At 33.2% G+C, this 23,997-nt stretch overlaps 1 long non-coding RNA gene and 1 other non-coding gene across 2 annotated transcripts; one reads left to right on the top strand and one right to left on the bottom strand.

Annotated features, from left to right (window-relative positions):
- Nucleotides 1-11,432: 11,432 nt before the first annotated feature.
- Trnai-aau (transfer RNA isoleucine (anticodon AAU)) lies at nucleotides 11,433-11,506 on the bottom strand. Its single transcript has one exon. It is a non-coding gene; the product is annotated as a tRNA-Ile (tRNA).
- Nucleotides 11,507-11,753: 247 nt separating this feature from the next.
- LOC135193831 (uncharacterized) lies at nucleotides 11,754-14,414 on the top strand. Its single transcript, XR_010309455.1, has 3 exons — nucleotides 11,754-11,846; nucleotides 12,275-12,380; nucleotides 14,138-14,414. It is a non-coding gene; the product is annotated as an uncharacterized LOC135193831 (long non-coding RNA).
- Nucleotides 14,415-23,997: the final 9,583 nt, after the last annotated feature.

Here is a 23,997-nt window from a genome sequence, read left to right as displayed (position 1 = left end):
AAAATTACACAACGGATTTTGATGCGATTTTTTTAATAGATATATTGATTCACGAGGAAGGTTTATATGTATAATACATGCACAATATAGTAGAGAAACGCTGATAATTTTAAAGGTTTCTGAAGTGATGTCGTAAATAAACACATTTTTTTACGCTTATATTGCAAACGCTGGCTGAAGCCTACGAGGTAGATCAAAATAATGTACTACAGTATTGTACACCTTATAAAGATCTTCGAAGAGTCCGCGATGGTATCTATCTCTTAGGGATAGCCCACAACAACCATTTTTTGTCTTTTACTTTTTACGAGAAATAATGGCTTACTTTCGAAGCAATTTTAAGCAATACAGCGTTAATCCTTATCCGATTAAGTACCTTAAATACATTGTGCATTTAATATAGATCAATACGGCCCTTTACAGCATGTGATTTAAATGAATACTTTCGAAGATATTACAGATTTAAAACACAGAAACATAGCGGTCTGTATTATCTAACGACTGAAAAACTGTAAACGTTATAAGACGTATGTAGTATATTTAGTATCAGCATTGCACCCGGGCGAAGCCGGGGCGTGTCGCTAGTGACTAAATATAATGATACTAATACTGTCTGGCTGACCAAATAATATCGAATATTGTGGCTTAATTCCAACTAGGAGTTTAGAATATTTATTATCAAATAGTGAGGCAAACTAACAAACGGTCCACCTGATGTTAGTGGTCACAATATTATTCAACACTTATGTCATCATTCTAACCGTTAGAACTAAGATATAATATATCTCGTGCATTATAGTTACACTGGCTCACTCACTTGGAAATAATCTCCTTGGTTGTTGCCGTTTTTGCTCTCAAACAGAATTACTAGAATTTCATTAAAACGTATGCAAATTGTGAATAAGAAAAAACCATATAAATGGCAAGACTCATAAAGAAAGTTCTAGATCATATTGCTTTTCTGTGGTTGTTTATACTAAAACTTTTAAATTATCTAGATTTTCATTGTTTTTGGAAATTAAAAAACGCATATAGGATTACAAAAACTTAATCATTGCTAAGTATAAAATAATAAGAAATAGTGAGGAATATTTTGACTAAAGTATTTATTTTTATTTTAATAAATGTCCATCTATTTTGCAAAGGCGGACATTTCAGAATTTCTGCCGAATTTTTTTCGTAATTGTATCAGATCAAACATATTTTTTAATATTCTGTAAAGCAAATACTTTTTGAATAGGCAAATATAAACTCGCTTACTAAAACACTACCGACAATATTTTTACTTATTTCTGCGTAATTTTTATCCCTAAAAAATACTAATTTAAAATAAACCCGTTTAATATTTTTATTTATATTTTAAGGATGATAACTAAGAAAAATAAAGAAAACCGGTAATTAAGAGAAAAGTTAAATATCTATGTAAGTCTAAAAAACCGGTAATTAACAGCGAAAATCGCGTTCCTTAAACGAAACGCAAATGAGTTACGCACTGATTTATGTGTTATGGCAACTTTTAATTTCGCAAAGCTCAAGCTTAGCTATTTCTTTATAGCGACTCATAAAAACGTCCCTTTGTTATATTTATTGAGCTCAAAAATGTCTGCAAGTACATGGTGTGTACAATGACTTTGCGTATGTTTTTTTTTTTTAATTTAGTTCTTCTTTTACCTTTGGATTTGGATTTGGATTAGTTTATTTCTAGTTTCCCGATTTGGAATCATAGATACACATGTCTTAGAATTACATGACAGCGACCCATGCAGATATCCTGACTACGCTTTCGTTCGTCAGTACTATTTCATAATAATATTTCATAACCAGTGTAATCACAGGCACAAGGGACATAACATCTTAGTTCCCAAGGTCGGTGGCGCATAGGTGATGTAAGGAATGGTTAATATTTCTTACAGCGCCTTTGTCTATGGGCGGTGGTGACCACTTACCATCAGGTGGCCCATATGCTCGTCCGCGTACCAACGCCATAAAACAATTCGAGGTCCCATTGAGATGGCCCAATAACAAAAACACGTAATTCTTAACCGGATATAGTTCAAGCCTCTACCTGGCGCTGTCTAAAAAAAATATTTATTATTTAATTATAATATTTTATTTGTCTAAATTTAACTGTGATGTTTTATACTTTATGTTTATATATTTTGCAATTATTGTATACTGCATCCGTTGTTGAACTGAAAATAAAAATATTTTTTATTTAATAAATAGGTACCTATGACCTATATGACAATCTTTACGCAAATATCACATGTTCTAAGGTGAAAACAATTTTGGAAGTAATACTTTTAAAAAAACGAATATGAACAAATACTGTAATGTAAATAGTTAATTAATCCGCCCCAATAATAGGACGTCTTTCAGTAACTTGGTGGCAAGGATTTATAGAAACCCTTCTGGCTGAGTCCAAACAACCACTCATCATTTAGTATTGTTGGGTCCCGGTTTGAAGTTTAACTACAAATCAAATCAAAATATAATTTATTCAAGTAGGCTTTTACAAGCACTTCTGAAACGTCTTTTAACAAACCATATGAGTATAAGTGAAGCTACAACCGGTTCGAAATGCAGATTCTACCGAGAAGAACCGGCAAGAAACTCAGTAGTTACTCTTTATCAATATTTAAAAATACAAAGTCATGTTAGTTAAATACAATTATACTTATATGGTTGTTAACATCCTGCCTGGAAGTCGACAAGTATTAGCTCCACGCTTTATCATCTATAAAATCTTGTATTGAATAATATGCCTTCTTTACCGATGTATTTTTTACAAATGATTTGAATTCAGAATCGACAAAGTTAAAAGGTGTGTCTGCAGATACAGAGGTTAATATTTCTTACAACCAGGTGGCCTATTTGCCAGACCGCCTACTTATGTAAAAATAAAAATATATACTGTTAGCCTAGACCGCTTGTCTGTTTCTTTATGTTTTTTGTGTGTATTTGAGAGTGAGGCAGGATTAATTAGATTGAATCCGGTAGGTGACGCTGTGATAGGGATACTGGGATTTTTTTTAATGGTACTATAAAATTCTTATTCCACTCGAACGAAGTTGGGACGGACAGCTAGTGGCAAATAATATCTCTCAAATTATTAGGTTTACAACTAATAATTGTGGGACTAGTGAATATATATTAAACTTACCGATACTTTATATAACTTCTTTTTCAAACGAATACTAATCACAGTAATAAATAAAATATTATACATATAATTTGCCGTCAGTGACAGAGTCTGTAGATTTCAAGCTAACGACTAGCAAATTATTTTAGTTTAATACATGTACATATTTTTTAGTTTATTCAGTATGAATTATGTTACAAGTAACACCTTAGAAACCGGGTTTTAACGACTCGACTAAAAACAGGAAATTCACCGCTATTAACAAATTAAATAGGCATTAAAAGAGATTTCACTTCATAATACTTAATAATTGTGTAACCTCATCAAAATTCAACGTGAAGTTTCGAAGAATAGCGAAAAGCAACACTGTTCTTAATATTTAAAGACTTCTAGATCTGTACTCATAATAATTACTTACTCTGTACTAATATTAATATGTATTTTTTGTTGCAATCGACGTATCCTGAAACTAAATTGGCCACGATACCTATAAAACTAAAATGCAACTTAATTATTAATATATAATAATTAGAATCGCCGTATTTTATAACAGAAAAAAATTAAACATATTTTTTATTTTTAGAAACATTTCAAGGTCAAGATTGACTGCAATGTTTGTATATGAAACGTATTCTGGCAAAGAAAAGTTGAATTTCTCTCATGTACAAATGTACATCCGGAAAATGTTCGGAAATCCGAACATTTCTTTTCCGAATCGGTGGTAGTGTTTAACTTGTCAATCAATACGTAAGTGTGATGCTTCTATATTGAATAAAGGAATTTTATTTGTTGTCATTGGCGTTATCAGAAATATTGACCATCCTTTACAACGTCAAATATTTTATGTATCTTGTTCATGCAAGTGCAGTAGTAAGTATTCAAGTTTGGTGGTAGAAAATATGATGAGTAGATAGGACCTCCAAACGGACTTGCACAAGTAAGGTTCTGTGCAAGTATAACTCATGGAAATTAAAGTAAAACTAATGCAAAGGCAAAAAGCTCTTCTCATCTTAAGTAGTCGGTATAGAGCTTAAAAAATAGTCAAAAAATTATGCAATTGAGAGTGGATTACTTAATAATACACGGAACCCTAAATATCTAGTTTATTGTAGGACGCATTCAGTTAGCGTCGTTTTCACGTTTTGTAAATTATAACGCCGGTACGTGAACGAAGTACTGAATCAAATAAGTTATTGCCATTCGTTTTCTGAATAAATAACATAAAAAAAAACTTATATTGCGTATTCCAGAATTACGTATTTTTCAGTACATCTGCAATTTATGTAAGAGAGTGTTAGTATGAGCTACGGTTAAAAGTTATTAGTTACGGTTAAAAGCTATTAAATGATAAAAAGATTACAATACGCGATTTTTCGAAAACTTTGTTGTGCGATGTGGGCGTCTTTTTGCGCGAGGGGGTAAGTAAGTCTTATGCCTTGACAACAAACGACATGAAACATCTGTACACCGTCTTACTCTTGGTGTGAGACGCATATATTATTGTTATTGTTTTTAATATATCTATAAGCAAACGGACATATGGACCATCTGAGAGTAAGAGGTCACCACCGCCTGGCATTGGCACTGTAAGACATTGTAACCATACCTTAATGTTATATTCTTTGTGTCTGTCGTTACACTGGCACACTTACGCTTCAAACCAGAACACAATACTAAGTATTGCTGTTTGATGGTAGAATATCTAATGAGTTGGTGGTGGTGGTGGTGGTACCAGGCGGGTTTGCATAAAACCCAACCACCAAATAATATTCTTAATATATAAAAATACATTTATTTCTTCTTCATGATCATTTATTGGTTTCCTTCAAAGATATGTTGTAATAAAATAATGGTTGTTAAATACAATTAATTTCAACCTGCCGGACGTTCTGACACTCAAACTTTTTATCATGAAGACTAGGTTAGTCTGTCCAGGTATGATATCCCATATACTCGCTATGATGTCCAATAACATATTTTATTCAGAATTTTCTTAAGTATTGAAGTTTTTTGGTAACCTTCATTGCCAGCCCTTATATTGCCTCGGCCACGGTACTCTACTTGTGTAATCCCAAAACAAATAGATGTCTACAATGGACCAACTACAATATTCCACAGGATATCTCATTTTTAGATTTTCGAGTCAACTCATTACAGGCACTGCCATAAAATTTACTAACTTGATAAAACAAAACGAAGCTTACATAGTGTAAATAATTAATCTCCAAAATAGTTTATCAAGTGATGACTGAAACACAATTTCACGTGATTTTAATAGTTTTCATTCAATCTGTATATTGCTATAATCCTTATATATTGTATATGTTATGTTTATTTATATGACATTAATTAATGGACCATTTTTTAATTCTAGTTTGTAAAAATGCTCTCAGCAATAGTTATAATTTAGAAATATTATATATAACAGTATAGTACTAATATTTCTAATAACGAAATATTTTTTTTATTTCATTATTTCATACTTTAATATGTATTCAAGACAAATAACAATTATCCATACAAATATTCATCTCTTATTGTTTCCTGCTAGGTAATGTTTAAAGAAGCGCATAAATACCTAATTCCGTATTTCCAACATTCAAAAATAACCAAGTTCCATACAAACATTCATTTTAAACTTCGCCCCCTTGCGTGCAATTTAGGATGAAAGTTTTCAGCATATCTTTAAAATATGGCAAATCCTAATTACCAGCTTCCACATTTTTCCATCAGAGTTAACATTTTTGCCGTGATGAATAATATTCATAAGGCACACCTGTGCAAAATTTCTTATCATTCGATCGATCAGTTTAGGCTGTACGCTATCAGCCATTTACAAATTATTAAGTAGATTGTTTTCATTTTATTTGTATGAAATATAATATGTTTCATATCTAATAGACGTGGAGACAGTGATATAATTTTCCAAGTAATTTGTTACAAGTATGGCGACCCTCCAGGGGTCAAATTACGTAATTACTGAAACTTAAATAATGGTCATAGTGCTGGTTGCCGGGGCGTAAACGCAAAACGATTAATCGAACTTGTCAGATAAATTACAGATTCCAAACGATTTTTTGCTTATAGATTCTTGTATCATCCGGTACACTTTACACCGTGACATTGGCACTGAAATGTTAACCATACTGTTACATCGCCCTACCTAGGGAACTAAGATGTATTTATGTCCCTTGTGCCTGTAGTTACACTGGGTCACAAACTGGAGCAGAACAATGATGTAAACAAAGTGTTGCTATTTGGCGAGATAAACAAAAAAATTTAAAATGTTTGCAATAAAATTAACTGATGTTCACCAAGTGGCCGAAATTCGACCACAGTCATTCTATACTATTAGTATAAATACGAAAGTAACTCTGTCTGTCTGCTGCTTAACGACCAAACCTCTAAACCGAATTTGATGAAATTTTGTATGAAGCAAACTTGAACTCCAAGGTAGCCTTAGCCATAGCCTTAGCGACGCCGCTGACGAGAAGTATCTCTCGAACATTTTTTTTGTGCTCTTATTTCTCATCAGCTTAACACGAACTTAAAACTCGGCTAACGGATAAAAAAGTTTTCTCTTTCACTATTTATATATAGATAATTATTATTTTGATACTTGCTCTTCTTCGTCTTTTACAGAACCAATGAAAGGATCTATGCATTATTTGGCTTCTGATGGTCTTATTGAAGCCATACACATCATCTTTGACGTAAATGAAGCCTTAAAAATGATTTTGTTATTGGTGATAATTATTTTAAAGTATTATTAAGACATTGGTTCTTAAGACGGTGTGTATCATAGCTCTTTTATTAATAATGATATATTTTTTCTTGCGCGGTGAAAACAAAGCGCCTGTTTTTATATTTTAATGGACTTATCAATTTCATTAATTGAAACCCACTTCGATAACTTTAATAATCCATTTTCAAAATTACTTCAAATTCTTATTTTTAATACTTTAACAAAAAAAAAACACAATTAAACAGCATTACCAAAAAAGAATACACGTGCCACATGACTATGGCATTAATTCACTAAAAGGGTAAAAAGGACGAGTTGCCTTAAAGAGTTCGGCTCACAGTTTCCGTTCCTGTTAGATTTTCCTGATTTTGTTTGAAAACAGTGAGTTGTTTTGGATAACGGCTTATACCTTCATATAAAACATTCAAAATCGTTATTTATATAACATTTGTAAATAATATTGAACCCTCACAATATTCTATTAATTTGACGAATGATTAAATCAGTGGTATTATATGTGTTTCAGTATATGTGTAGGTAAATATTTGTATATCTTTTACAGGGTTATACGTACCACGGCTGGGCAAAGATATTCTCTTTCTTTGAGGATGAGATTTAGAATTTATTCCGTTATAACAACACGGGTTTGTATTCTTATGAAATATGTGTAACTCAAATTATGAGCATGAACTCAGTCCACCTCGTTTGCTTCATTTGCTCAGTTACGCGATATTTTGTAAAACAAAAAAACCGCGCTAATAAAATTGGGTACATAAATATGTGACAGAATACTGATTCTACACTTCACCGCCAAGCACAAAATAATAAATACAAATTACGAACATGCAAAAATCACTGCGATTTGTCGAGTTTGAACCCGACCAATCTTTGGTCAAAATTCACATATTCAAACTGAAAGGCTCTAAATATGTAGTAACTTTGTACTAAACTTCAACCTTACTTGGATGGTGTAAAGGTTATCTGTCGGTGCATAATTATGGAAGTGATTCGACGAGTATTTTAGAAACTGGATATATTTTTCTGGAAGCAACATCAACATTGGCGCCAGCCGGATTTCTCATCACAGAGCGCTCAGAGGGCAGATGTCCGCTAAATCTTTACGGCCTGGTTTTATTCAGCACCGTTGCTTGACATCCCGGTTTACAGCGTGTTTGAAATAGCACTAAAAATATTTACTTTTATGTAGTTAGTTTTCGTAATTGACCTAACGTATATGGATTTCGTACTAATTACAAAAACTAATGTAACAGACTGGAAATATCTTACTGCTGAGCTAAGGTCACTTTTATGGAGAAGGTTAAATATAAGATTGACGATAACTATTTCATATAAAATTTAGATAGATCTAGGCTTATCGTAAAGTATTATTAATTATTTCAATTGTAATTTCCCGTTTTATTCCGTAAATTCCAATTGCCCCTTTAAATTCCGTAAACGGGCAATTGGAATATCTGATGGTAAGTAGTCAACGTTTTTATAGATCATTAGCGTTGTAAGCAGGGGTGAATTTCTCTATAGACCGAATAGACAAGAGCCTAGGACGGATAAACTTGCAGAGGTTTTTCCGTAGTCGCCCCTATGTATTCCTATACGTCAACGTTTAAATATGACTCCGTAGCACATAGTCAAAAAAGATTAAATAACCGTAAGGGTGTATGGTGATTCAGATTATTGAGGGAGTCGGGGCGGGGGCGGGCGATCTTCCATAAATTGTCAACGTATTAAACCCGTCCTGACTGCAAGGACCCTTGTCTGTTACACTGGAACAAAGCAATATAAAATATTACAGATTAGTAGTACAATAACTTGGTAGGTCGTACCAAGATGCAATGACTAGGGCAAAGTCCTAGCACCCGTGATTTTACTTTACTTTGGTCAATGTTATTGTTTGGAGGTCAATGTTATTGTTTTTTAACTATTAAGGAAAAAAGTAAATATGATTTAAAATATGATGTGTAAAACAAGTTTTGTTTTATAAAGATTTATTTATCTATCATATGGTTTTCTTATATCGATTATTTATAAGATATTGGACGATGGTTAGTTGAGATATTGAAAGTATACCGAACTAAAATTACTTTAACGGCAATAATATCAGTGATAATAAGACAAAATTAGTGTTAATTGTACAATAATATGTTTTAAAAGTAATTTTGTATATATTCTTTTTTTTGTGTTAAAACATTGTTAAACACATTTTAAATTCTTTATATACATTTTAAATTTATATATGTTTAAAAACATTGTCATTTACTATGAAGTCTGTAAATTGTATTTATCAGATTAAAAACTAAAGAAACTGATAAAATTTATGGTGAAAATATACAATCCACTGTATTAGTTACTTAGCAGTCCGCTCACGGATGCAATTTTATATATTTTTATTGGCTCACAGTTCCTATTAGAAAACCCGTATAAAACGCTATAAATTTAACACTCTTCAATTTTTCTGCAAATCTCCAATGTTCTCTGAATTTTTCTTTCCGTAAGAACGTTATTACAACCAATTATAAAACTAAAAAAGGGTATTAAATTGGTGAAGTCGTTCTAAGGTGTGGCTTGACCAAGGAAAATAGGGATTCATCAAAACTAATCTATATTAATATGATAAGGACAGCCGAGTCGATGTAGAAAAAGTTCATTAGTTTTCTATGTTGTCTTGGGTCTGGGTGTTTGTGGTACCGTCGTTACTTCTGATTTTCCATAACACAAGTGCTTTAGCTACTTACATTGGGATCAGAGTAATGTATGTGATGTTGTCCAATATTTATTTATATATTAGTATGCCTACCTGACAACCAACTCTTAAAAGGCAAGCGAAGCCGCGGGCGGCAGCTAGTTTATCTATATAGTAAAGTTTTTCATAGATTAAAAAATAAGAATAAAGAACGACTACAATAGTTTTGTCTATAAATAAATAATAAAATAATTTATACAATTAATTTAAATGATGAAATATTAGGCGCTAAGTACGACGCTTTAGTACTTTAGCAAAGTTTATATCTCAAAGCAATAGCACGGATAAAACCCATTATCACAATTTCACAAAGCGCTTAAACAACGTGCATGTTTGCAGGAAACTTATAGTTTCTATAAATATAAAAGGAAATGTTGACTGAGGTTTCAATACTGAAACGAAGGGAACTTATAAAAGAAATAGTTTTAGTAGAGACAAGTACTACGTAAACATCTACCGTGAGATTTTTACATCGGAAAATAAAGCAAACGGTTTGAAGATTGTGTATCAGATGTACTCACTTCTAATTTCTTGTTTCTTATAAGTTCATTGTTATATTAAACTAAATGATGAAATTTTTTTTTTTTAAGTTGGCATAGGAAATCCCTTTTGTTAACTATCACAGTTTCGATATTTTATCGTTAATTTTTTTTTCTACAAACGTAAACACGCTGTATACGGCTCAGGTCGGACGCCATCAGAAAGGCGTGAAATAGCAGATGATCTCCTAAGAGATTATCTTACCCGCAAGATCATTTTTAGCAAAGTAGTTTTTCTAGACCTAGGTAATAACATGATGACTTAAGTACACCCGCCATTGAATGGAGAGCTTATTTTTAAAATGAAAATATCCAGGTTATTCCCGATGAAATTTTTGTAGCCGTTATGAACGGATATTTTTGTTCACTTATTTTCAAACTAAAATATAAATTTGTGCACGATATTTACAATGGTGTTTATTGGAACTTAGTAATCAGCCGACGTGGCCCAGTGATAAATACGGATTCAAACATAAAGAAGAACCACTGAACCATTTTTCATATGCTAAATTTATGTTTATAATGAACGACGTACTTGGCCATGAAAACATCATGAAAAAACCGACTAAATATCCAGCGTTGGTTGAAAATAAGACACATGTGTATCCACTAAACTGCATTAGACCTGCGTAGTGGAATAAGTTCTAAGCCTCAACCTCGAGAGGAGAGGGTACCTGAATCTGGCGAACTGATTTCGATAAAAAAAAAAATACATTATGTTTCTTAGGCTTTTTATCATCATTTCTTATTTTATCTACACAATATATACATAAAAAACAAGTATTTTTCCAAAAAATGCCTTAAAAACAAAAAATCGCTATGAAGTTCAGAGACGACAAATTAATGTCAAAAGACTCCCAGTCCCTGTTGTTACTTACTGAGAGGATAAGAATTTATTGATGAACCATTCGAACTATTTCGACAAACATTGATTATTGATAATTATTGTTTTTATATTGGCAAATAACTATTGTTTAACCTTTTTTATATATCAGACGAAGACTGTCAAATGAACACGACGTTTAAAACGTCATAGAAAAATATACAGAGTATTAATTACCTGAAGACCTACTTTAATAGAATACTGTTCGAAGTAAGCATCCCAATCGGTCTGGCCGTTTGTAAATAAAGATTACAGTAACATTAAAAAAAAAAATTAAAAAGCATATGCGTATTACGATTAGCCTACTCTTTAAAAGTTACTTTTTTATTTAAAAAAAATTGGACAAAAAAAGCAAAAGTATTTCTTGGCCCATGAGGGGATCGAACCCGCGACCTTCGCGTTATTAGCACGACGCTCTAACCAACTGAGCTAATGGGCCGGATGAAGAAGTGACTGAAATAATGAATCACATTTCTACTAGCATATCTTTCAGTTATATGACGATAAATTGAGAGATAACAGCGATTACTAAATTTATAAAAACGAAGAAAAAAATAATAAATAAAAGAGGTTCGGTTTTTTTAGGTTAGGAGGATTTTTCATATTTATAATGAAACTTTTTCGTTAAAAAAAATTTTAGTGTAATCGAATATGACACATCAAATGTCATATCAATTCAAAACAATTAAACTATGAAGCCGCATAAAAATCTTACAAATGTTTTGGAATAAAATGACCTCAATTCAATACTTAAATCTAACATCATAATTGTAGTTCACGTAAGTTGCTAATATTACGTTAATTTATTACATAATACTAGTTCTTCGTCCAGGCATTACACAGATATAATATAATACTTGAAGCTTAGATTATTTATATATCTAAATATGTCGGTTACAAAAGAACTAAAACAACGAATAAACTTTATTATCTTGTTGTACGTGACGCTTGACATTCGCCAAACGTCGTACTACTTGACTAGTGTGTGTGTACTTAGTGGCCAACGGTTGGCCACTATATTTTTCGACGCGGTCGCAGCGTTAACTATCTGTATAGTCTAGAGTTTAACTCTCAAACATTAATTTATAAGATCGACTTTTAAAATTATGCTATTATTTTTAAAAGGTTAATATTTGGTTATTTCGTTTATTCCATTCGTGCAAATAAACCTTTTTGAGACCAAACTCTATGTATGTACGATTTTTAGTTCATGGAATGGAAGTTATACGGACCCGTCGTACTGGCAGTCGTGTTGTTCCTCCTCGTTGGTACGATTTTCGAACGAAGGATTGAAGCCGCTATACGACGTATCAGTAAGTTAGTTATTAAAATAATATTAAATAGTTTCAAAAACTTAAACGGTAAGATACAAGAAAGGTTTCAAGTGGTGTAATGTAAGGTATTTTTAACATTGATAAACTGACTCTCATATCCCTCCTATAAAAAGAAAGGAAACCTTTTTCTAACAATTATGTATTTATTTTATCTGTGACTCGACTAATCAATTCAGACATGTTGTCCACATTATTTACGTTTTATTTTTATTTATATTTTTTATATTAGAGCCGAGATGGCCCAGTGGTTAGAACGCGTGCATCTTAACCGATGATTTCGGGTTCAAACCCAGTCAGGCACCACTGAATTTACATGTGCTTAATTTGTTTATAATTCATCTCGTGCTCGGCGGTAAAGGAAAACATCGTGAGGAAACCTGCATGTGTCTAATTTCAACGAAATTCTGCCACATGTGTATTCCACCAACCCGCATTGGAGCAGCGTGGTGGAATATGCTCCATTCCTTCTCCTCAACGGGAGAGGAGGCCTTAGCCCAGCAGTGGGAAATTTACAGGCTGATTATGTTTATTTTATGTATGTTTATTTTAGCACGCTCTTCTATTCATAAACGAATGACAAATTAATCCTTAAAAGAATATTCTATACTATTTACAATATCGTGGAAAACTTTACATAATATTACATTATGATAGATAGATGAGTCTACTATTTCTAATAATTTATTATTTGAAATATAAAATTTTATATAAGCATTTCAAAGGTTTTCATTTCTACGTTACGTCAATAAAAGAAGAATATTATTTTACTTATATAATACGTATATTATAACGTATACCGTGGTATCAATTCTATTTTGTTCATTTGTACGCAACAAACATCAAAGGAATAATATTAACGGCAATACAATGAAAATGTACCGAAAACGAGGCTTGATATGAAATATTTATTGTTGATATTAATCGTTATGAAATTCATTATACTACATATGTGTATATATATACTTTTATGTAAATATACTTTGATGTGGAAATGTTTTAACGTACCTATTTAACGTTATTACTTTGCACCAGCCGATCATTTGTATGTGCATAGTTGAGTTGTTATTATAAAATGTCCCTCAGTTCGGTGACTTTTGTCATAGGCCTCCTCCAACTGCTTCCATTGCACTCTGTCGGTTGCTACTCTGCTCCAGTAAGTTCCCAAGGTCTTTATTCAAGTAGACACATAAAAACACCTTTGAATGATCATGTTACGGTTACAGTGTTGATTTAAATAGAAAGCTACCACCGGTTCGGAAAGAAGATTCTATCGAGATGTTTCGAAAGAAACTCAGTAGTTACTCTTTTGTTTCATATGGTGTGGTTTACACTTCTTGCATTTCCAATGCCTATGACGGTGACCACCATATAGACATACGTCCAGTCTCTTTCATAAAAATGATTAAAAAAATATTATGTTTCAAAAAAAGTGTTAATCGCTATAAAATAGTATATTTATTTCATAACTAGTTGACCCTGCGAATTTACCCGCGCGTAATTTATAAAAAATTACCTATAACACGCATCATCATCATCACACATTTTACCCCCTAGTGCCATAAATTAAAAAAGTAGCCTATGTACTTTCCCCGAGACTCAAATTATCTCCACACTAATTTTTATCTGAATCGGTTCAGTGGTTTCAGAGTGAAGAGCGTCCAGATACTTTCGCATTTATAATATTAGTATAGAATGATACTGTTTTCATAATATATTGAATATTAATTATTTTGCAGTCGAACATCAACAAGCGTACCTGCTAGCTAACGGTATCAATCGCCTTGACATATCCAGTATCCATCAATCAAGCGTCAGTAGAACATCTCAAAAAACCGTTGCAGATGAGAAATTACCAAACCTACACAGCTGTTCAGTACCACAATTGAAAAAAATACAATACGCCATCAGCATGCTGTCTTTAAGGAATTCGTTCCCTCAAATGAAAAATAAATAATTATGATACAATATATACCAAAAATGTTTGATAAATAAAGTCCGGTAGTGTTTAAACGCAGTTTAGATAACGTATTTCATTTATTTAACAATTTACAAATAACACAGTAATTACAATGAAATAACAATAATCAGTTTATGACTAATAAAATCATTATTATTTATAATATATTTACAATATATATACAACAATATTATGTATATACATAATAACATTGATCATAGATCATAGAATCAGTGATAAAATCATTGTATGTGCACGAGACGTAAGGATAAGCTTACAACGCCAAGTTTCCCACTCTGCAAAGTCAATAAATCCTTCTTAGGGCAAGGTAAATAATAAAATTTATATTTTTAACTTTCCAATTTTTGTAAACAATACTTTGGTAAAGAAGGTATATTATTAAATACAAGATTGTATAGATGATAAAAAAGCGTGGAGCTAATACTTGTTAACATCCAGGCAAGATGACTAACATGGCTTTTTATTTTTAAATGTTGAAAAAGGGTAAGTACTGAGTTACTTGCCGGTTCTTCTCGGTAGAATCTATATTCCGAACCGTTGGTAGCGTCAAGCGTTATGACCATCCACGAATCTCAGGGACAGACCTACGGCGACGTTATCATAGTCCAGTCGAAGAATGTGAGGCTCCGTATACACGAAAGTGTTCCTCACGCAGTTGTGGCGATCACTAGACACACTAACACCTGTGTCTATTACACGGACGATGGCAGCGACGCTATCGGCAGATTCATCGGCCGAGCGGCGGGTGTTTCAGAAAAGACCATCCTAGAGCACAGCCTTAAAAAATCTATATATAAACGCGACATCAGAGTCGCCGAGGCTGTGCTCTCTCTGATCGAGCACGGAGCAGGGCCCGCTGGATTGCAGTAATTAGGATAAAAAAACTACTATATACAGTATTTTTATATATTATCATATATTGTTTATTATGGATTATTTATATATTATTTTAAATTGAACAAAAAAATGTCAGTGTGGGCCACGTCTTCCAAGAAGACGACAAGCTCGAAGTCGAGCGAAGATCTGCTGATGTTCAGTAAAAATGTAAAATAACGCCAACATTTATAAAAATAAAATGTCGGGCAACTGTGAGCCCGTGGACGTTGTAAATTAAATAAAAAAAAAAGTACAAAATATTGAAATATCTACGACTAGGTATAAAATATATAAGTAAACATTGTAAAATACGATAAGGTGAGAAGTTGTCTATTTCGAGCGAGTTGACACTTAATTGGCGGTTTCGCAGGCAACTTTATCATGTAGTTTTCAAGTCACACCGTGCGCGCATAATTAAAAATGACTCATAACATTTTCATAGTCATATTTGTGGGATAAGTAAAAAGGATTTATTTAAATATATTACATAATTATTGATATATATCATATTCCTTAGAATTTCCGCTTTTTCTGGTAGGACTTTGTGGTAGCCTTAATACCACCCACTCATCAGATATTCTACCGTCAAACAGCGATACTTAGTATTGTTGTTCCGGTTTGAAGGTTGGGTGAACCAGTGTTACTGCAGACACAAGGGACAAGGAAGGAACGGTTATTATTTCTTACAGTGACCATATCTATGAGCGGTGGTGAACACTTACCTTCAGGTGATCTATTTGCCCATTCGCCTAACTACCAAACAAAACGTAACAATAATTTCGAATAAAATAAAAGATATTTGTTGGACCGATTATGATAATATCTATTTACATATGAATACATCTTCTAAAGGCTCCTTTTTAAGTGAAACAAGAGATGAATCCCGTGGTTTTTCAACCTCCCTAAGAGTTACATATATTATTAAATTGGTGTAGTGGCTAGCTAAAAGGCCGCTATGAGATTTGTTTTATTAAATTGAATCAATAAAAACATTTGACTCGTGTCAGAAGACTAAAGATCGCTATTCCTCTTTTTGAAGTCGACTAAAACAATACCTTATGCACAAAAAATAATAAATTAGGACCATAACAGCATTATATCTAAAATAATATCTTGTTTTTTTATGTCATAGAAAGGTCATGACAAATAAGCCATCTGCTGTTAAGTGGTCACCATTGCCGATAGACATTGACACAGTAAGAAATAGTTATCATCCGTCATATCACTAAAATACCACCAAACTTGGGAATGAAGATGTTATATCCCTTGGGTTTGCAGTTACACTAACTGTTTTAAACATACTCGATGCTTATAAAATGAACACCTCTTTTTAGGACGTGCGTATAGGTTGGGAATTTAAAAGCGTCTGTACAATGTCGTGGCGAAAACGACATTTTTTTCGTAATAATTAGATGAGCATAGCTTGATTATTGCTTGCGTACCGTCTAGAACGGTTATATTATGTGATCACGTGCACAATAGGTAGTAGGTGAGTAGGTTGCTATGCTATTTATGTCAGGCGCTAACAATAACTTATCCTTTAAACCGGAACACAATACTGTTAAGTATTGTGATTAGACGGTAGAATATCTCATAAGATAGTTAACCAATCAACCTAAACGGACTTGTACAAAGCCCAATCACAAAATACCCGCTCGTAGAATAAATACACAATCGCATTGAATTATGGGCAAGAAAATTCATCGTATCTATTATAATCCTAATACTCCTTTGTTATAGTAAATTAACGCAATTCGTTCATTTGAGACAAAAATATATGCGAAGAATAAATATAAAATTCAATTATACCCAGAATCACTAAATGTGTGACGCGTCGTATCCATATGACGGTTCTAGACAAGGACGAATTATCCGGGTAACCGGGTAATTTCCCCTGTGACCGCGCCTTTGTATACCCGTTTGAACGACATACATCAGATTAAGATTTGTATAAAACAGGAAAGCACGTAACTAGATGGAATATGACCTATCTCTATACGAATTTAGAGCAACAATCTTCATTACCTGATTATAGTATTGGGTCAATGTTCGTTCCTTGAGTCCATGTGGGGTCAATTGTTATCTCTCTCATTTTTTTCTCTCTTTACGTGATCATGTCGAACTAGTCCATTTATTATATTTGCGCACAGCCTTATGTAAAATAATATAATGTTCGGAAGTTAACTATGGATATAAAGAAATTGCTCCTTGCGTTTTCCGCGTAATATATTCCATAATAGTTTATAGTCTAAATAAATAAGTTCTACGACTTTATAATATTAATAAACTCCTTCCCAAATTTGTTTTAAAACCAGTCCTCTGCCCAAATGTTGCCTGGAAGAGATCGCTGTTTTAGCGATAAGGCCGCCTGTTGCACTCATGCAACTTTTAAATGTTAATCCTTAGTTATAATGTAGTATTAAGTGTTGGTGCAATAAAGCATAAATAATAATAATAATATCTAATATCTAAATTTGTATGGCAAAAATGGAAGGAAGGAAATATATGAGTAGCTCCTGCATTTAGCGCATTCAACTACAAGTCTCCTGGTTTATAATATAAAAATAAGTACTCCAAAAATAAGACGAGCAAATAGCCCGCAAAAGTTTCTTGATGTAACATCTCATCAACAGTTTGTTTCTCATTAGATTAAGAACTTGGAGAAGTTTCTCTAATTGATTTAGAAGCTCTTTCCTTGTTTATTTTTCGGTTGTTATGACCTTTTCCGTAATTGTCCCATAAGTTTTGTCTTAATTATCAGTTTGCTGATAAATTTTCACATTTAAAGGGTGGGAAAAATGCCCTGAAAAATGATACTGTAAGAAACAAACTCGATTCTCGATGTTTAATTGTAAATCATTAAAAACGACATACAGCGATAGGTCATGATACTTGTATCCTGGAAACGTTATTACTTTTGCTGTCAATGTCATACATCAACTTCTGACAATTCACCATAAAGATTACGTTACGAGCTTCGATACTATCGATATTTTAATATTTCTATGTGATTTGTCTGTTTTGATTTATAAAATGTATGTACAATTGTCTTTTAAAATTAGTTATCAAGAAACAAATATGAATGACTTTTTGCAGAACTGTAGAACATTTTTTTTTTTTTTTAAGAGGTGGCAAACGAGCAGGAGGCTCACCTGATGGAAAGTGACTACCACCGCCCATGGACATCTGCAACACCGGGGGGCTTGCAGGTGCGTTGCCGGCCTTTCAGGAAAGAGTACGCTCTTTTCTTTAAGGTTTCTAAGTCGTATCGGTTCGGAAAAACCGCCGGCGAAAGCTGGTTCCACAGAGTGGTTGTGCGAGGCAGAAAGTGTCTTAAAAATCGCGCTGTTGTGGATTTTCGGACATCTAGGTGGTGCGGGTGATATTTGGAATTTTGACGAGATGTCCGAAGGTGAAATTCAGCAGCCGGGATTAATCCGAACAATTCCTCGGAACATTCCCCGTGATAAATTCTGTAGAAGAACATATTATTAAACATTTAATCACCTTTCTGTGGACACATGGCGAAACTGTCTTTTAAATGAAAAACAGCTCATGTTTACTTTCAACATGTAACACACATTTGTATTATCGTCCTAATAAATGAACCATTATTTGCCAAATATCTCATGATTTTTTTTAATCAACGTTCACTCAAAAATAGTCGCTATATTCTGCACCAGTCGTAGTAGCCTCTGTCCTTCCTTGGACTTCAAGCTTGCTTCATACCAAATTTCATCAAATTAGGATCAGAAGTTTGGCTCTAAAAGAAAAATTTTAAATCTTACGGTAATTTGAGACTCTTTGTATACCATATAAAAAATCAGTTCATTTTTCTAATTTAAATAATGACGTACTTCCTTACAAACTTTCAACCCCTATTTCACCCCCACACCCCCGAACAAATGAAGATAGATATATAAATAAGACTATCCACTATATTCTAACAACGAGTTTTAAGATAATTTGGTCATATAGCCCGGAGATGTTCAGACAGTCTAAATAAACTGGTTAATTAATTTTAATTAGTTTAAAACGCGGTCGATTACCTACCCGCTGGTCCGACCAGATTCAAAATATAACGGGACTCAATATTCCGAATGCCCTGAGACTAGCCGAGGACAGAGTAATGTGGAGGAAGCTTGTCGAGACATCGGTGAAACCATTTCAGGACAAGCACGACATTCAGTAATGAAGCACCCGAAGAAGAATAAGTTCATAAACCCCGTTTTACTCTCATATTCTTTGAACAGGTAAATTAAATCACTTCTTGGTTAGCAAGTACAGTAGTATGGTAAACGAGCGTCGCCTCGAATAGGTTAAAGTGTAGATTTTATTGTTCGACCCGAAGTAACTTGGTCTTTTGTTCCATATTATTTGCATGTTCTATTACATGGTAGTGTCGATCTATTACATAAACATGATCTTGGATGTGTTGACTTATACATTTGACACGATGAACCACATTTTGATAATAATTTCTTAGTTTGATAGTTATTTTATTATTAGTGTAATCTTCCTTTGAAGCGATTTGCTCAAATCTACATAACAATCAATTTCATTTTATCAGGTCAACCGACAGTAGATACCTGAAAGCTGGGCTTAATAATCAAAACTGAAATTGCAATTTTTTTTTTTTTACCATGTTATAGTTACACACAGCAGTATAATGCCTGTTGTAATATTAGACAATTATTAAATAAAGTATCATCTGTGGCTGAACATCTGATCGTCATAGCTACGCCACTGTGTCCGCGATACCTAACATTTGCTATATAAAACCAGTAAACCCTTAAAGATATAAATGCTGTACTTTTTATGTAATCTTTCTTAAGCCGTTCATTAAATTGAATCATTCATTAAGCTATACAAGTGGGATGGAATTAGTTAGGAATAAATCTAGGTAAAATACTTACATGAATAAATGTAGACATGAAGACGCACCCTTTTAAAAAAAAAATCATCCAATCGTGTTGCCGTCCCATGAGAGTGACGGAATAGACAATGCAGCCGTGCTTTGTAATATGTCCTTTGAAGTTGACCGGAGTGATCTAAATCGGTCAGGACGACAGCATCCTATAATAAACATACATCCATAAACAGATAAAATAATACGATGTATATTAATGGAGTCGTAAAAAAATACCCAATGATATATAATAATGAGATTCATAAATTCATGAGTGTGTAGACAGTGGGAGCATCAAATATTCACACGGTGAGGAGCGTCATCAGAATATTAAAAACTGTTTTCTTAATATGAGAACGAAAATTTCATTCGTTCATTCGTTTGTGGTACACGTAGAATTTGATAAGGGAATGTTATTGATTAATATACAGGGTGAAAATCTCGTTAAAATGTATCGGTGAAGAAACCTTATGTAACATAAAATAATTATTAGAATAATGTCCATAATTTACGGGTCGTTAATTTAAAACAAGAGCCGAGATGGCCCAGTGGTTAGAACGCGTGCATCTTAACCGATGATTTCGGGTTCAAACCCAGGCAGGCACCACTGAATTTACATGTGCTTAATTTGTTTATAATTCATCTCGTGCTCGGCGGAGAAGGAAAAACATCGTGAGGAAACCTGCATGTGTCTAATTTCAACGAAATTCTGCCACATGTGTGTCCACCAACCCGCATTGGTACAGCGTGGTGGAATATGCTCCATACCTTCTCCTCAACGGGAGAGGAGGCCTTAGCCCAGCAGTGGGAAATTTACAGGCTGATTATGTTTATGTTATGTAATTTAAAACAGATTGTAATTTACCGTGACTTTGGCTGTGTGTAGGTGGCACCCACTTACCAATTATTAAAGCACCCAACAGTAATAATTTGTATTGCTTCCGTTTTGAAGGATGAGCAAATATTAAAATTGATAGATATTTTGTGATAATGAGAGGTTGCTCAGTACAGAGTTGATAATATTACATTTAAGTTACATAGCAACCTATAAAGGTCTACTAGTATCGTGTTTTTAAAAAATAAACACTGGAGTTTATTCCACCGCGCTGCTAAAAGTTGTATTTGTACACATTTGACATATTTTCATCCCACGCACGATGTTCCTACGTCAAGCATGAGATTCATTATTATTGTTATACACAATTTTGGTACACGAAAATTACTTCAATTAAGGGACTAATTTGGGACACATGTTCTATCGCTATTATTCAAAAATCAAAATTCGTACAACAAATAACATACGGAAACCTGTCGGCACCAAGAAATCATTCAAATTTATAATAATATTTTAAATGTGAAAGTAACCCTGTTCCTTTACGCTTTCACGAACACTGAACCGCATTTGATGAAATATGATACCCAATAATCTTGAACCCCAAGAAAGGACAGGCTATTTTATTCCTAAAACCTAACACGCGGGAAAAATCGCGGACGTATACCATAACATGTATGGGTAGAGCTACACTCAAATTCGACCTTAAAATTTTACTCTAATTGCACCTAAAGATTATATTTAACCTTAATCGAATCAAAGCTCACGCAAATTGGATCAATAGTAATTGCTACAGACTCTAAGTGTAACTTGCCCAAAGGAATTGAATAAAACTAATTAAAATCTGTTCTGTACTAACATCAAAATGCTCTGCCCATCGTCTAGACTCTAGACATCATTATAAAGTTACAATCAGTTCGCGCTGACCTCTCTCTTAATATCAAAACCAAGAATACATCTCCCGAGTACACATTTTAACGTAATATGGAAAGGAAACGAAAACAAGAACTCTATTACGCATTCCAAACAACTTTTTCATTGGTAACATGTTAAACGCGTCTCCAGAAAGTGCCTTACGTTTGTTCAGGACTACCCAAATAATCTATTGCTTTGCAAACTTGCGACATATCCATTCAACCATTAGGCACTTTTAATTTATCAAAAATAAGGTCGAAGATCTCTTGTCGTTTGATAAATCAGCCGTAAATAAATAATTTGTATGATGTTCGTATACATTCTTGATAGAATTAATATACAATGGCAATATTCGATGACGTTAATGGAGTTTAGGTTATGTCAGTATATTTCTGTGTTTATTTGGTAAATAGTGATAAGCAACTTTGCTTCGACTTCCCTACGGCCTACCAATAGTAAGTTAGTACAACTATCTAGCTGGAAACCCAGTAGTTAGAATATAATAATTTTAAACAAATAAGAATCCACAATCTCGTTCTCGATCTCGTACAATTTTTAAGAAATTTCGTGTGCTTAGTTTGAAATCTTGTGTTTGACAACGGAGGAACATATCGCGAGGAAACCTGCTTGTGGTTCATAAAAATAAGCTACAAGTGTATCCAGTAATCACCATTGGAGCAGCATGATGGATTTCGTTCACATTTTATCCAAACGGAGTAAGCGCCTCAGCCCACGACTGGGCTAAGGCGTCTACATTTAAACATTTATTACTAATACAATTTATTACATACAAGTAATATTATTTCGAGGCCAAAAGAGGATTAATTTATATTGATTGCACCTTTGCAAGTGTAATATTTCATTATTATAATAATATTAAAAAATATATCGTTTATTAAGATAAAATATCATTAAAATAAGTTCAGGTCTCACGTAATTCAAGCGCAAACAGACTCATCTGATCTTTTTGCTCTCAAATCATATTCAGGTTACATCTCTCTAGGTATAAAATCATTTCGTAATTAAACGTCAATGGCAACACAACTCTACTTCATTCAAATAGAGTTCGTGTCACAGTAACAGCGGTTTAATGAAAAAAGTTTTTGACCGAAAGCCTGCTATTTCGTCATTCCAGTTCACATTTTAACTTAAATACGTCCGTATTGGATTCTGAAATGTCAAAATGTAAACAGTTTTACGAAAAGCTTTGCAATAATTAAATCCTTTTAAATTTAGTTACGTCTGTAATTTTTTTTTAAATAAATAAATATATGTTACACCATAATAATATTTTTTTTATTCGTGACTTCATGAATTGCTAATCACTTTCTGACCGATTCCAGCCACAGCCATTCTGATACGATACTAGCCAACTGTGCAGATAATTTTGTAGTGCACATGACTTATGTGTGCAAACACAAGTGCCCTCGATCTCTTCACTCTATTTAGCTGATAGGATTTTTAGGAGCAATCAGACAAAAACTGAGAGAGATAAGTCCCAGGATAGACGGCCTTATCAGCATTCAGAGAAAGGAAGTGTGAACACTGCTAACTGTGGAACTTGATAACTTTTTACTGGGCCAAACTAGGACGTGAATCCAACACCTAACCTATATATATATATAAGCTAGACACTAGACCAACGAGGTAGTTATATATTACTGTGTTTTTTTATTGAGGATAGATACGCCAGAATAATCAGAAACACGATATAGATTAGAAAACCCTAATGGACAGTTGATAACAAAACAAATACAGTTACACATACATAAAGAACTATTTCTTCTCTATTACAACAACAAACATCTTAATCTCCGTATTAGAGTAGGGACTAAGAAGGAGCACGCGCTACTCAATAAACGTGACAAAAGTAAAAAAAATGGTAAATAAATGTAGACAAAACAAAATAACAAAATGAGAAAAGACTAACAAATATATTTTCCTTAAATGGTGCAAAATAAAGTCGCTTCTCGCTTCGGTTTTTAATTTTGTACACTAACTTCTTCTCAAGTATACATTGTGCTCTGATGCGGCTATTACCATTATTTTGAAATTTAAATGGTGCTTTTAGGCTTTGTAAATAGGT

The sequence above is a fragment of the Vanessa tameamea genome, chromosome 19 (genome assembly GCF_037043105.1).
Source record: "Vanessa tameamea isolate UH-Manoa-2023 chromosome 19, ilVanTame1 primary haplotype, whole genome shotgun sequence".
NCBI classification, from domain to species: Eukaryota; Metazoa; Arthropoda; class Insecta; order Lepidoptera; family Nymphalidae; genus Vanessa; species Vanessa tameamea.
This window is presented reverse-complemented; position numbering and strand designations above follow the sequence as displayed.